Source organism: Chiloscyllium punctatum, chromosome 14 (genome assembly GCF_047496795.1).
Source record: "Chiloscyllium punctatum isolate Juve2018m chromosome 14, sChiPun1.3, whole genome shotgun sequence".
Taxonomy (NCBI): domain Eukaryota; kingdom Metazoa; phylum Chordata; class Chondrichthyes; order Orectolobiformes; family Hemiscylliidae; genus Chiloscyllium; species Chiloscyllium punctatum.
The window spans coordinates 17,831,687-17,848,068 of NC_092752.1; the positions used below are offsets into that span (position 1 = coordinate 17,831,687).

Consider the following 16,382-nt stretch of genomic DNA (forward strand, 5'->3'; position numbering starts at 1 on the left):
GAAGCACACTAGCTTTTGGAATGACACTCCTTCATCAGGTGATAGTGGAGGGCTCGATCGTTACACAGAATTTATAGTACAAATTTACAGTGTTATGTAACTGAAATTATACATTGAAAAATTGATTGTTAAGCCTTTCATCTGTTAGAATACAGTGATAGTTTCACTTCTTTCATGTGTAAATCACAAAACCTTTTTTTAAAAACGTTGCATTCTTGGGTTAGCTGTTAACAATGGTGATAGCTAGACAATATGTTGAAGGTGTTGGCCCCCTGTGTTCTCTGTCTATGACCTGATGTTTAGGTTGATTCTAATCTAAAAAGTGAGATAACGGAGTTTTACATAAATTCATACAGTTTTTGAGCTCAGAGTTCTATATGAATGCATGCAGTTGTGTATGGGTGTCTATATGCGCGTCTATGTGTGTGTGTGTGTGTGTGTGTGTGTGTGTGTGTGTGTGTATATAATGCAATGGTGGTCACCTGTAGTGTGACATGAACCCAAGGTCCCAGTTGAGGCCCTCCCTATGGGTACCGAACTTAGCTATCAGCCTCTGCTCGGCCACTTTTCTCTGCTGCCTGTCCCGCAGTCCACCTTGGAGGATGGTCACCCGAAGGTCCGAGGCTGAATGTCCTGGACCACTGAAGTGTTCCCAACTGGGAGGGAACCCTCCTGTCTGTTGATTGTTGTGCGTTGCCCAAGCATCTGTTGTCATAGCCTTTGCTCGGTTTCCCCAATGTACCAGCCCTGACTAGTTGCACAAAGCCAATGAAGATTTGTCAGATGTTGTCAGCCCATAGATGTGCAGGTTAGATGGATTGACCATGCTAAGTTGCACCATAGTGTCCAGGCTGGGCGGATTAGCCATGGGAAATGCGGGGTTATGGGAGTTAGGGTGGGATGCTCTTCGGAGGATTGGTGCAGAATCAATGGGGAGAATGGCCTATTTCTGCACTGTAGGGATTCTGTGATTCTATAATACTATGTAAAGTCAGTACCGTTTGAGTTATCCCGCAATAAATTCACTGGCGAGCAAAGCAACAGTACACCAAATATTCTTTGGAATCGGAGAGTTTTCATGGAGCTGCAAAGAGCAAGGTGGCTACTTTCTTGTTCTCTTGGGTCTCTTGTAGTGTTGTCTAGGAGATTAATTTCTAATTCCTGGAGTTGCTAGGGCAATCCTGGAGGGCTCACGATCTGACTGCCTGTCCTGTTGCTCCTTGGATTAGCAGGGGGGAAAAGGAATTTGATACCTTTTAAACTTAACATTCTGTCACTGTCATTGCAAGAGCTAACCTATACAGAAGCTCAGGTTTCAGCTGATATCTCTGAAAGGGATATCAGTGGCACGGTCATGAGATTTAATTTAAAAACCGTAACAGGTAACGATCCACTTTCACCCAGTAAATTTTAATTTTTACACTTTTTATTGCAGTTTTAGACATGTTGGAGCCTACCACACATTTCCCCTTCAAACCAGAACTAATTTCTCCTGGAAGAGTTTCATATCTTTCAAAATAAAAGTAATTGCTGCCACTTCAACTTTGCAGGCTATTGTTCCTTTCTTTGAGAATCTAACCGCAGTCACATCACATTAATTTGCGAACTGGAACCTTTTAACAACATTCAGCGATTAACTATCCCCATGGATGACATATTCAATGTTTACAAGGTGGTATTGACTCACTCTGTCCTGGATCCCCTGCCCACCGAGGCTATAAAATACCTGCATTGAAGCTGTTCTTAGTTAATTATCCCTGAATGATTTTTGCTTTAAAGGGAGGGCAGGGATGAGTCAAAGCAAAACATTAGGAATAAAGTGCTGGTGAAGGATCACAAGCTAATCTGTCATTTCTGAATCAACTTATAAACATTTCATTTAAAAACCGAAAGATTCAGTGAACAAGATACTGTTGATGACAATAGTGGACTGATCCTTCTACATGAAACTATATAATGGAAATTTTAACCCATGAATATTAATGTTGTGGAATATTGTTTAATTATGTGAAGCACTTGCCCATTATAATCTTCTGCAATCATTACAAATGTAGACCTTTTGTTATAACAATGTCTACAGTATATAAAAATCTGCATGAGATTGTTCACAGTTGGCACTTTGGTCAGGGATCCTGTGATCAGTGATTATTTCTTTCATCAGAGATGTAAGGTAACTGAAGCTTGAGCAACCAGGAAGGTACAAGATATGATATTATTGCCAATGTCCTGTTGTCAGTGGCGATGTTTGACATTCTTGAGCCGCTGCAGTTCATATGCTCATATTGTTGTTAGTTTCACAGAATCGGAGAAGGGGAGGATTTGCTATTGGGAAAGGCACTGTAAGCATCACATCAGAATCTGACAGTCTGCCAGTTTATAATAAACTGAACATCACTGGAGTGTAGACATGGAAAGAAACAGCATCATTTACAGTGGGGAGACATTGCACTTGTGTCCTCTGTGTGGACAGGGTTCTAACCAGTCAACTGAGCTGTCACAAATGGAAGAGATTGTGGAAATGCGATGATTGTGGGAAGTGATACGGATTGTTATCTGATCTGGAAACTCATTGACGTATTCACACCGTAGAGAGGCCAATCCCCTGCTCCAAGTGTGGGAAGGGCTTCCTGCAGTCATCCACTTTGGTGATATACCAGTGAATTCACACTGAGGGCTGACAGTTCCCCTGCTTTGAGTTTGAAAAGGATTCACTTTATCATCTCACCTGCTGAGACACCAGTGAATTCACACTGGGGAGAGACCTTGTAAATTTCCCAACTGTGGGAAGTGCTCTAATAGTTCTGACAAATTGATGTCCCATTAACATGTTCACACCGACAACAGACTGTTCAGATACTTTCGCTGTCAGACTGGGTTCTGGCTTCCTTCTCAACTCACCGCATGTCAGCGGGTTCACACTGGGGAGAAAGTATTCACTAGCTCCGTCTGTGGAAAGGGATTCGCATGCTGTGAGATCCAGAGATCCGTGTTGTTTAAGATCATTCCTAGGCAAATGTCCCAAATCTAAACCCCCCAAAAAAACCTACTCAAAGCACCAATGGTGCTCACATCTTGCCCACAGAGCTAAATGATCACACTGCTTGGCTGATGCTTAGTGCTGGATGAGTAGGAATATCCTCCAGTTAAATGTTACGAAGACTGACAAAATTGTGTTCCCCTTGGTTTCATTACAGCTTTCCCAACCCTCTAGCTGGCGGCTGCCTAAGGCCAGACCAGACTGTGCTTGTAAGCTTTGATCCCGAGATTTACCTCCAATCACATTTCTGCGTTAATCAATAGCCTGCTATAGGAAGACTGTTGTTAAACTTGAATGGATTCAGAAAGGATTTACAAGGATGTTGCCGGGGTTGGAGGATTTGAGCTATGAGGAGAGGCTGTAGAGGCTGGGGCTGTTTTCCCTGGAGCTTTGGAGATTGAGGGGTGACCTTATCGAGGTTTATAAAATCATGAAGGCAAAGTCTTTTCCCTGGGGTGCGGGAGTCCAAAACTAGAAGGCATACGTTTACGCTGAGAGGGGAAAGATTTAAAAGGAACCTAAGGGAGACCTTTTTCACACAGAAGATGGTGTGTGTATGAATGAACTGTCGGAGGAAGTGGTGGAGGCTGGTATAATTATAACATTAAAAAGCAATTGGATGGACATATGAATAGGAAGGGTTTAGAGGGATATGGGCCAAATGCTGACAAATGAGCCGCGATCAGATTGATCTGTCTGGTCAGCATGGATAAGTTCAATCAAATGGCATGTTTCTCTGTTGTACATCTCTGACTCCCTGATTTCTGTGACAGCCTGTTTCAGCTTCCAAAGCATCGCCTGACCTCCAAGGCATCATCTAACTTTCCTCTTCACCCAGTTCCCCCAGCCTACATGCAACCATCTCAGCTCATCTGCTGTTAAAATCCTCATCCTTACTGTTGTTAAAGCCTCGTTATTCCAGCGTACCCCTCACCACCATTCTATTGTATATCCTCAATAAGCTAGAGGCCATCCAAAGTTCTTCTGCCCAGGTTCGTTCACACCAAGTCCAATTCTTTTTGCACTTGTTGAAATACTTGTCTTTGGGATAAGTCATTCTTCAATTTTAAAATCATTGTTTTCAAGTATCTCTTGTCACTCCCTAATTTTGTAACCTTCAACCCTCTCAACTCCCCAAGATATCTGTGCTCCTACAACTCGGGCTTCTTCAGTAGCCCAGTTTTAATTATGGTGCTATCAGTGACAGTGCCTTCATTTGTCCAGCTCCAGAGCTCTGGAATTTCTCTACCCTTCTATCTGTCTTTCCTTCTTTGAGACCTTCATTAAAACCTTCTCCTAGGTGTCTGCTCTAATATTTTCTGAAGTGCTTTGGCAATCCTCAACTTTACTTCCTTGCCTTTTTCCTATGACCTTTTTCACTGACTGATTAAAAATGTGCCTTAAATGTATTTAACGGCCCAGCATCAGCAGCCCTCTGGGGTAAAGATTTCCACAGATTCACAAGTCTTTGAGAGAAGATATTCCTCCTCAGGTCTGTCCTAACTGGGTGACCCCTTACTCTGAGACTGTCCCCTTTGACCTTAGACTCTCCCTCCAGGGAAAGAACAGCATTGTGGGTCTACCTACACCAGCTGGCTAGCAGCAGTTCAAGGAGGCAGCTCACCACCATTTTCTCAAGGACAACCAGGGATGGGCAATGAATACTGGCCCAGCTATGGCACCCACATGCTATGAATGGATCAAAAGATTCTCAGCGTCCATCTCGCCAAGCCCTCTAAGAATCATATGTTTCAACATAGTACGTCTGTGAAGTGCTTTGGGATATGTGTGACATTAAAAGGTGCTATATGAAGACCAGTTATTGCCTGTTGATGTGATTACTTTTATGAGCCGAGTCCAAATGCAAATCTGATTAATTGATTGCAAGTTTCCATATGTCTGCAGATTGTAAGATTCCAACGTAAACTCGAAGGCCAACCTTTTTTCAATGTAGGAGAGCTTGCTGAATGTAGCATCACTAGTACCTGAAAATGAAGTGTCAACCTGGATTACATGTGTGCTAAACAGAGTTAAAAATTAAGCAATACCAGGTTATAGTCCAGTAGGTTTGTTTGGAAGCACTAGCTTTCAGAGCTTTGCATCTTCGTCGGGGTAGCTAGCTGATGAAGGTGCAGCACTTCCAAAAGCTAGTACTTCCCAACAAACCTGCTGGACTGTAACTTGGCGTTGTGTGATTTTTTTAAAACTTGTCCACCCCAATCCAACACTAGCTCCTCCACATCATGTGTGCTAAACAGTAAAACCATCATGTTTAAAGGCTGACCTAAACAATCCCAAAGGAAATGGGTCTCTCTAACATTCTGAAACCCCACCACTGTCAAGCTGTTAAGGATAACAAAACAATTGCAACTTTTAGGAAGAAGGGACTCCCAGAATGTCCCATCGTTACTGATGATGAGCCTAACAATAGCATTCATTGTGCCTCTTCTTGAGAACCTCATTATCACAGATATGAGCTTGTGGCCAATTGTGTTCAATCCAGATGATGCCTGGAAGGAGCAAGTGTCCTGGACATAGTAATGGGCCCTGACACGTTCTCAGCTGTAATGCTGTGGACTTGTGTTCCAGATCTAGCCATGTGCCCTAGCCAAATTGCCAAATAAATATTAATGTCCTATCCACAAAAAGGAACTAAATTACTGAGCCCTGAGTCTTATTCCAATCATCAGCAAAGGTCCTCACCAGTGCTCTGTGCACAAAAGTAACATATTCACCAGTTTTGTTTTGTGAATGTTGTTTATTAGCAATTTGTTTTAACTTTACAAACATATAAAATGATTGAAAAAATACAATCAATAACAAATATCAGTATAATTAAAAGAAAAAAACATAAATTACAATACAACTACTGTCTATTAACTACTAACCTACCCTATAATACAAAACAAACCCTAACACTGTGCAAAGCAACACCAATAAATAAGTAAAAACAGAAAATAAAAGCAAAAAAAAATCACAGAATGCAGAACAGCTATGCTCGGTGCAAAGCTCCCAAACAGAGGAATGGGAGCATTGTATATATACCCATATTAACTCAGGAGACCCCCTCCAGGGCCCAGGGCTTGACAAATCTAACCATCCTGGTTAAACAAATGCCTTAGTTAAGATAACTGACAAATCTATATCCAAATAACTCAAGTAGGGCTGCCATGTCTTCTAAAAATGGTCTGTTGTGTGGTGCACCATGTTTGTAAAAAAGTCCAAGGGAGTGTGCTCCAAAATTAATTTCTGCCATCCCAGCAAGCCCGGCAGGTTCTCAGACACCCAATTCATCAGAATATTCTTCCATGCACAGTATGCAAGGATATTAAATAGTTTCTTCCCATGCCTGTCTAAAGATGGTAAATTTGGTAGACCTAAGAGGAGAGATATTGGGTCTACTTTGACTTCAGTCCTCAATACCCTCCCTATCTCTCCCGCCCCAGCACTCCAGTAAACACGAAGCCTGTGGCATGTCCAGAAGCAGTGGGTAAGAGTACCTACACTTATTTTACATTTGGAACACACTGAAGATGCCCCTTTTTTAAACTTCGCCAGACAGTCTGGTGCCAGATGAACCCTGTGCAGAACTTTTAACTGCGTAGCGCATGTCCTATTATAGATTGAGATCTTTTGAGTATTCTCCCATATGTTCTCCCATGTTTCAGAAGAGATCTCCACCCCTAGCTCTTGCTCCCAGACCTCACATAACTGGTTAAATCCTGTCAGGCCCCACCACCCAGCAGGCGATAGAGGGCACTAACTGAAAGGGTGTTTGTGGAACGTAGCAACAGCCTCTGGATTGGGCTTATAAGGCGTTCACCAGTTTTATGTTTGGATTTTGACAGGAATACTTTCCCCCAGCCTTTATTACACCCTTGAGCTTCAGAACTGAGGTGAGAGTGACTGTCTTTGATGTTAAGCCGACTTTGTGCCGACAGTCCTTGGGCATTACCTCCAGTGGCTGGAGTCACAAACTTGGTACAAATAAAGGACAGCACTCTGGGGCAAACTGAAGCCATATCAGTCTCAGTGACCTCTGTTACTGTCTCTACAGATACTGCTAAACTTGCTGAGTTTCTCCAGCGATTTCTGTGATTGTTTCTGATTTCCAACATCCGTAGTTGAAATAATTCCATACAGGCTGGTATCCCATCATCAAGTCACCCTTTATTTACATTTGACCCTGACCCAGCTTCCTCAGAGACAGCTCTCAGAGTGAGCAGAACCTTTGACAATCCTATTTATTTTTTTATATATGAAAAACACCCGAGTGGCCAGTGACAAGCACTGCCCTTCACATCAAAGGGCAATGCTGTGTCGTCAAGACAGTGAAGGGGAGGGTAGGGACTAAATCAAAATAGAGTTGGAGGGAGAAATAATACACTCCACTCCCTGCGGCGCCCACCTCTCCCTGAACAACTCCAGGGTGTCGGTGGACACCGCGTGCTCCTTCTCCAAGGACACCCGGGCTCTAACGTAACCCCGGAAGAGGGGCAGGCAGTCGGCCCTAACGACCCCCTCCACGGCCCGCTGCCTGGACCTGTTGATGGCCAGTTTGGCCAGGCCCAGGAGCAGACCCACGAGGAGGTCCTCGGACCTGCCCTCCCTCCTCTGTATCGGGTGCCCGAAGATCAGGAGCGTGGGACTGAAGTGCAGCCAAAAGCAGAGGAGAAGGTTTTTGAGAAAATCAAAAAGGGAGTGCAAACGCCCACACCCAATATAGACATGGTCCACGGACTCCACAGCGCCACAGAACAAGCAGTTGGGCTGGGAGTCCGTGAACCACCGCAATCTGCGGTTGCAGGGGACTGCTGCGTGCAGCACCCTCCACCCCAGATCCCCGAGAGAAAGGGGGAGGACTCCTGCGTAGAGAGCCCTCCACTGGGGATCCCCACCGCCTGGTGGCAAATGGGCACGCCAAGGTGTGTCCGGACGGTGGATGAGGGAGAAGAGGTGGACGGTGTGCAGCAGCAGTCGATACAGGGCCTTCCTTTTTATATCCCTTAAGGGGACAAAATTAAAATTCCGGAGGCGGCTCAGGTTGTGGGGCACAGGCTCCCGCGGGAAGTACGGGACCTTGGGGCCAATGTGAAATTCCGTCCGGGCCGGGGTGAGCGCGGACGGGATCCCACCGCACACCTGAGCGTCCTCCAACCGGTGCACTACGTCGGGTCCGAGCACCGCCGTTTTAAGGCGTCGGATGGCGGTGGCCACGTACCGGACGTCTACCGCTGCCCTGCTAGCTATGTCCTGCGGCAGCGTCCAGCCCAGGCCCCCGGCACCCAGCACGTCCCCGACCCTGGTCGCCCTCGCCGCCACGGCCCTCCCCTCCGACAGCCACTCGAACCCGCGAGTACGGAGGTGCGGATTCCTGAGCAACGGCTCCCTGACGACAGCCGCTACTCCAGCCGGAGGGTAGGCGCGACGCGATTCGACCATGTTCCAGACAGTGATCAGGTCCTGGTAAAAGACAGGCAGCACCTTGAGGGCGACCTCCAAACCGTCACGGTCGACGAACAGGAGCTGCGTGTCGTAGTTGAGGTTACGCACCTGGCGGAAAAAATACGTCGCCAGGGCGCACCACCTAGGAGGAGGCTCGACGTAAAGGTATCGCCGCAAGGTCTGAAGGCGGAACGTCGCGACCTGGGTGCGGACGCACACCAGCGACTGACCGCCCTCCTCGATAGGGAGACTCAGAACCTGCGCGGCGACCCAGTGCATCTTTTTGTCCCAGAAGAAGTCGACCAACGTTCTCTGGATGTCAGCGACAAAGCCAGGAGGAGGGACCAAAGTGACCAGCCGGTACCACAGCATGGCGGCCACCAGCTGGTTTATGACCAGCACTCGACTCCTGTAAGATAGCACTCGGAGCAGTCCTGTCCAGCGGCCTAGGCGAGCCGAGACTTTGGCCTCCAGCTCCTGCCAGTTGGCCGGCCAGGATTCCTCAGCCGGGCTGAGGTAGACCCCCAGGTAGAGGAGATGGGTGGTACTCCAGCTGAACCCCCGTAACTCCTCCGGCAGAGAGTCCACCCGCCACGGACCGACCAGTAGTCCGGAACACTTGGCCCAGTTGATCCTGGCGGAAGACGCCGCCGAGTACACGGCCTGGCACTCGCGCATCCTCCCCAGGTCAGCCGGGTCGGTGAAAGTGAGGAGCACGTCGTCGGCGTAGGCCGAGAGGACCACCCCCGTGCCCGCGCCGCGCAGAACCAGCCCCGACAACCTCCTCCGCAAGAGGCGCAGGAAAGGCTCCACGCACAGGGAATACAGCTGGCCGGACAGGGGGCAGCCTTGACGCACTCCTCTCCCGAAGCGAAGGGGCGCCGTCAGGGACCCGTTAACTTTAACCAGACACTCTGCGGCGGCATACAAAAGTCGGATCCGGGCGACGAACCGCGTCCCGAACCCGAACGCCCGCAGAGTCCCGAGCAGGTACTCGTGATCGACCCTGTCGAACGCCTTCTCCTGGTCGAGAGACAGGAAGGCACTCGGCAGACCAGCCCGTCGACAGATGTCCTACTGCACCTGGTATTCCCAGGCGGTCTCCCATCCAAGTACTAACCAGGCCTGAGTCTGCTTAGCCTCCGAGATCAGACGAGATCGGGCGTTTTCAGACTAGTATGCCGCAGGCAACAATCCTATTTTTTTTTTTTTTTTTTCTCCTGGGTGTCAGTGGACACCACATGCTCCTTCTCCAAGGACACCCGGGCTGACACTCTTGTTTATTTTTTTTTTTTCTTTTTTTTCCTTTTTTTTTCAAGTGGCCAGTCACAACTCCAGGGTGTCAGTGGACACCCGCGTGCTCCTTCTCCAAGGACACCCGGGCAACAATCCTATTTATACCTGTCAGCCATGCTCCCTGATTGGGGCTGTTAATCTGGTCCAATCAGGGACCTCCATATTCTGAGGTCCATCTGGCTGACCTCATTACAATCAGTGCATCCTTCCCCCTCTGAGTCCAATAACATAGGCTGGTTTTTCTTTGTGTAGCTCCACTCAGGACATTATAGCACCTAGTCAGTATCCTCTGACTCTGCCTCGGATATGGGCGGAATTTAATTCGCAATAGCTTGCCTCTTGTGCCCAGAGCGTCTTGGAAGAAATTCATTCTCTTCTTTAGACAGTAAAGGGTCAAGCCTGTGACATCCACAATGCCCATCTCAGATTCTGAGGTCTCTTCAACGCTTGACATGGGTTCCACCAGCCCTTCTGGCTGGACCAAGGAGTCGAAGATATTTTGCTCCCTCTCTGCTTGCAGCTTTCATGTGGTCCACGTGTTTGTCTAGGGCTAGTGTTACACCGCGAACTGCTGGTGATTAATTTTGTCCTTGTTGCCGCTAATGCTGCTGTATCGTCATCCAATCCTGGCCACCAAACAACTTCTCACCAACATCTTCATTTTGGAAATCCCTGGATGACCCTGGTAGAGTTCAGCCAGTATCTGGAGGCGACCTGTGCCCGGGGCAATCACTCTGCTCCCCATAACAATATGCCATCCTCCACTGTGATCTGTCCGGGTCCAAAAGGATTTCAGTTCTGATTTCTTGGTTTCTCCCATCCCCACAAACATTTCAGTTTGGCCAAGACCGGATGTTTCTGTGTCCAAATTCTGATATTGTCAACTGTGACTGTAAGTGTGTCCAGAAAATTGAAAATCATTATGGACACTTCCAGTGGCAGTACCATCAGCAATGTATCTGCCAGTAGGAGGTAGCTCAATGCAAATGCATTTACCATTTGGCCTCCCAGATGGCGTTCCAACTTGTCATTGCATTACAGTTCACCACTGAATTCAGCCTGAAACTATGGGCAGCGCTGTCTTGTCCTATTGAAGTAGACCTAGCAGGGGTTTATGGTCTGATATTATTGCAAATTTACATCTGTAAAGGTATTGGGCGGAGCTTTCTTATTCCAAATTTGACTGCCAAACCTTCCTCGTCTATCTGAGCCTATTTACCCTCTGCATCAACCAAAGTCTTTGGTGCATACGCTATTGGGTGTTCCTCTCCTTTGGGCCACTCATGAGCTAATTCCACCCAGATGCCGGACGGGGATGCCATATTGCGTGTCAGCACCAGATCTCACTTGGGATCATAATGTGCTAAAACCTTAGAGGATGATAGCTGCTTCTTCACTCCCCTGAAAGCTATGGTTTGACCTCATGGCATTTCCAAGGCTGATCCCTTTTTAGGAGTTGATGCAAAGTTGCCAGGATGGAGGCCAGGTTAAGTATCAACTTTGTGATAATTCACCAGCCCAAGACGTAAATTCCAGTACAGACGCGTGAGCCGGGGCACATTTGGTTGTACTAATTTTATCTTCCAATTGGTGTAATCTTGTCAACTCTGTAGCCCAGATAGGTGAATTGGAGTGTCTGGAACATACTTTTTTTTCCCTTCTATGGCCTGGGAGAAAGATCGAAGGATTATGTCTAGTTTCTCTAAGTGCTCCTTATTGGTCCTCTCTGGTATTAGCACATCATCTAGTTAAATGGTGACCTGGGGTGGACCTTGTAAAATGTTTGCCATTGTCCGCTGAAATGTTGCACAGGCTGATGATACCTGATAACAGTCTCATGTATTCGGTACAAACCCTTATTGGTATTAATTGTAGCACACTTCTGGGAATCCTCATCTAACCACAATTCCAGTACACATGGCTCATGCCTAGCTTTGTGAAGGATAGACCCCTGCTGAAAATGTGTTGCTGGAAAAGCGCAGCAGATGAGGCAGCATCCAAGGAACAGGAGAATCCGACATTTCGGGCATCAGCCCTTCTTCAGGAATGCCCGAAACGTCGATTCTCCTGTTCCTTGGATGCTGCCTCATCTGCTGCGCTTTTCCAGCAACACATTTTCAGCTCTGATATCCAGCATCTGCAGTCCTCACTTTCTCCTCAAGGATAGACCCCTGCCAAATTCGTGTATAAATCCTAGTGGCAAAAAAACGGTTTACTGTGTGTTTAAAATCCTCACAAAGGCGAACCAACCCATCGGGCTTCAAAATTGGTATGACCCAGTGCTGCACTTTTCACAAATTATACTGGTTTAATGATTCCTTTGTTTCCAGGTCTCCTGATTTCTCCCTCTACTTTTGTTCATAAGGCATTGGGTGTGCCTTGCAGAGTGGTGGAATTGCTTCCTGTTCAATGTGCAAGAAGACCTTAGCTCCTTTGATAGTCTCGAGACCTTCTTGAAAAATATCCAGGTACTAAATTAGGACTTCTCTCAGTCAACCATTTTCTAATTGACAAATGTTGAGCCAATCAAAGTGAAACTTTCTCAAGCAATTTCGCCCCATCGTGCTTGGGCCCGAATGTTTACTCCAATCAGTGGTATCTGAACCGGCTGCTTTTCATAAGAGACTGGAACCGAAGTTGTGCCCTGAATCTGTAAAGGTTCCCAATGTAGGCTCTCAATGTAGCGAGGTCTTGCGCAAACTTAAGAGTTGGAGACCAGAGCGAACTTTGGTTCTGCAATCACTGAAACAGCCGTGCCGTTATCAACTTCCATTAGAACTGGGTGACCATTTAATCAGACATTTATTTTGACTAGTTCTGATTTGCATGTTGCTAGGCAATTTACCTGTTCGAAGCCAGATGTAGGTGGGCTTTTCAGTGTGTGCACTCTCCTGGATACTGGTCTATGAGATCTGTTACTCCATTCAGGCCCAGTCGAGTCCGCATACCGACAGCAACTACACTGGCTTGCCAGTCCGGATCCTCAAGAAAACTTTAACCTTTTGACCAAGGCTTGGCTTTGCTTTGCTGTGGGCTGACCTAGTGTCCCTCTGTTCAGGTTATGTCCTGAGTGAGGCTATGCAATTTCCTTCACTCAAGTGGTGTCCACCAAGCTCAATCGGCCTGGCGAGGGTATCCACTTCCATCAGAATACCCTGTAGCTCACATGCTCTACTCTCTGCATTTTCCAATGATAAAGCCAGATGTAGCGTCTGTTCAGACTCCAATTGAGCTTCAACTAGTAGTTGCTTTAACATGGTTACATCATTAATCTCATGTACCAAATAGTGTCTCAGCAACTCATCGAGGGTTAAAAACAAAGTCACATGCCTCTGCAAATTGTCTTAATCTAGTCAAAAATCCTGATATGGATTCACCTAGTCTCAAATTGCTGAGTAAAACCAATAGCATCTCAGAATTAGAGGAGGCATGGGGTCATAATATTTTTAACTAAATCTGCCAACTCTTGAAAGGTTTTAGTACCTGGTGTCTCGGGGAAAGTTAGGCTCCTACTAACCGAGAAAGCTGTGGGTCCACAGGCTTTCAGGAGGATTACTTGTTGCTTTTTATCTGCCCTAATGTCATTTTGCCTGGAAAAAAATAACATCACGATGCAAGCAATGCTGACCCCAACTTGAAGACAACTGCTGTGAGTGGGTTTCTTCAGGACGTGCTTTATTCTTGTCCACTGAAAGAATTCCACAGAAGTGGTATCCCGTCACCAACTCATCCAGTATTTACACAGGGAGAGTCCTCGACACTGATCCAGCTCCCTCAGAGCCAGCTCTGAGTGGATAGAACCTCTGCCACTCCTGTTTCTATCTGTCAGGGCTCCCTGATCGGACCAGATTAACAGCCCCAATTAGGGAACTCATACTCTGAGGTCCACCTGGCTGACCTCGCTACAGTCACTAAAGTCATATGTTGCTTTTATCTGGGCTTTAAGGAGGCAAGAGGAACAGACAAGTTTGAAGGAGGAATTACAAAGCATGAACTTAAGAGTGGAAGTGTGATCATTAAGTTAGGAAGTATATTTTCTGTATTAAAACCATGTAACTGTAATTCGCCAACCTGAAGTCCTGAGATCCCATTTGAAGATTAATGAACAATCGTAGTTGCTTTGTTGACTGTTATAAAAATTGAAACCCATCTATTGTTTAAAATGATGAGACAATTCATGTTGCTCACACCCATTCGACAGAAAGGAAGGTTAAGGTGGAAAAAGCAGCAGAGAATAAAGCCTATCCTCAATCTAGTTTGATTTTCTAATATTTTCTAAAAAAAATTGAACACTGTCGAGGGAGTCACATGGAAGAGTTGAGGGAGATGAATAAAATATGAAGAGGCTTGTGACCTTTTGATAGCTGCTGTTGTGGGATTTGGTTAGCAGATGAAGGTGTATTCATTTAGAGTTTAGAAGGTTGAGGGGTGATCTAATAGAAACTTACAAGATAATGCATGGCTTAGAAAGGGTGGACGCTGGACAATTATTTCCATTAGGTGGGAAGACTAGGACTTGTGGACACAGCCTTCAAATTGGAGGGGGTCAATTTAGAACGGAAATGAGGTGACATTTCTTCAGCCGGAGAGTGGTGCGCCTGTGGAATTCATTGCCACGGAGACATTCAAGGCGGGATTGATAAATTCTTAATCTCACAAGGAATTAAGGGCTATGGGGAAAGTGCAGGTAAGTGGAGTTGAAATGCACTTCAGCCATGATTAAATTGCGGAGTGGACTCAGTGGATCAAATGGCCTTACTTACACTCCTATGTATTATGGTTTTTTGGTCTAAATGTGATGCGAATTAATGGGAGACTGAGAGGGAAAGCGGCACGGTGGCTCAGTGGTTAGCACTGCTGCCTCACAGCGCCAGGGACCCGGGTTCAATTCCCGTCTCGGGCAACTTTCTGTGTGGAGTTTGCACGTTCTCTCTGTGTATGCGCAGGTTTCCTCCCACAGTCCAAAGATGTGCAGGTTAGGTGAATTGGCCATGCTAAATTGCCCATGGTGTTAGGTGTAGGGGAATGGGTCTGGGTGGGTTACTCTTCGAAGGGTTGGTGTGGACTTGTTGGGCCGAAGGGCCTGTTTCCACACTGCAGGGAATCTAATCTAATCTAAAATAGTATGAAAAAAAGCTGAAGAGTTCTGAAAGGTTCCAGTCGTGAGGGGTGGCTAAATGCATAGATGATAGTGAAAACTTTTGAACCCCAGGCATCACCAGAAATTACCCCACAATTCCCAACTCAAATATAGTTTACGACAGTGAGTGGCACTTTACTCCTTTTTTCATGTGACTTACAATTTTTCACCAGATGCAATGAGAAAGATGAATTTGGGAGTAGAAGCTGAGGACAAAGAAGAGAGAAAATGCAAGCGATGAGATGTTAAGACAAAGATGAAAGGGACAGACAAAATAAAACAGGCAATATTCTCTGACTTATTGTCTTTTACTCCATAAAAGAGAGACCAAATAATAAGAGAAATAACACGTGTATTGGTGTGCTTGAGAAATCACTGTAACCATTCAGGATGTCAGCAAAATCACTGAAGGGAATCTCTAGTTTATAATGGTCCATGAGCTGTTCTTGCCCTTCAAGTACTCTCGCCATTAAATGGGCTGATAAACACGTTACTGGGATTTTAACTGAAGTGTTTGAGTGCTCCATACCCATCAATACTGTGGTGAAGTGAGGTATATTGGATTATTGTAAGACTTTACTGTTTCCTGACCCGTGCCCTCTGCTTGTTTTCATAATTCAGCAAACACAATATCCTGGTTTTTCAGGTTTGTTATCCATTTGACTGCTATAATGGCATTCCTCAAAGGACAGGATTTCAGCACTTCATATCTACGTGTCATTTGAGTAATGTCTTGGCAAGATTACTCTTTCTTTTACAACAATCTGCAATCTTTTTATGGAATACTCTGAACCAAGTTACAGCAGCAGGGGGTTTCTTAAATAATCTGGTGTGTCCCAGCCTAACATCATTATAAATATACAAACATGGATTTGTGACATAAAGCTGTGATGTCTGGAAGTCTGTGGTTGAGGTGATCCAAGTGGAAAATAATTTGATATTCAAGCAGTCTATTTGACCATTTTTATTGTGTCTGTGCAAAAGAGCCTACACCCATGCCTTGTAGCACCATTCAATTATTTTTTTTAATGATTCCAATAGTTTTGCCTCTACCACTCCACGCGGGATCCATTGCAGATGTTGACCACACATGTTTGAAGAACAGCTTGTCAGCAGTCCTAAATCTACCTTTTACCAGCTTTCTCAGCCTTGAACTGTTTTCAATGTCTCAACTGTACAAGATCACTCTTTGGATTCTGTCTGTTAGGGTTGAGAATCTATCTTACTTCAGTCATTTCTCCTCTTAGCCATTGTTCAGTGACAGCAATTCTGCTTTGCATGAGTTGTAGCATCAAGTTCCACTCTGGAGATATGACCACAGAAGCTTGGCTGACTTTTGGGATATTGGGGTAAAAGCTGACGGAAACCTTACGTGGGTGTAATCTCCAGTCGGAGGTTTTATTTGACCTGACAATGTTTGCGTTATCTCCGGTAACATAAGAAACTGGATGTGGGTATCGTGGT

At 45.9% G+C, this 16,382-nt stretch overlaps 1 protein-coding gene and 1 pseudogene across 2 annotated transcripts in view; one reads left to right on the forward strand and one right to left on the reverse strand.

Annotated features, from left to right (window-relative positions):
* adamtsl7 (ADAMTS-like 7) overlaps nt 1–16,382 on the forward strand; it is a 454,799-nt gene that overhangs the window by 18,335 nt on the left and 420,082 nt on the right. The gene's annotated exons all lie outside the window — the stretch shown is intronic.
* Nucleotides 9,554–9,671, reverse strand: LOC140485795 (5S ribosomal RNA; annotated as a pseudogene).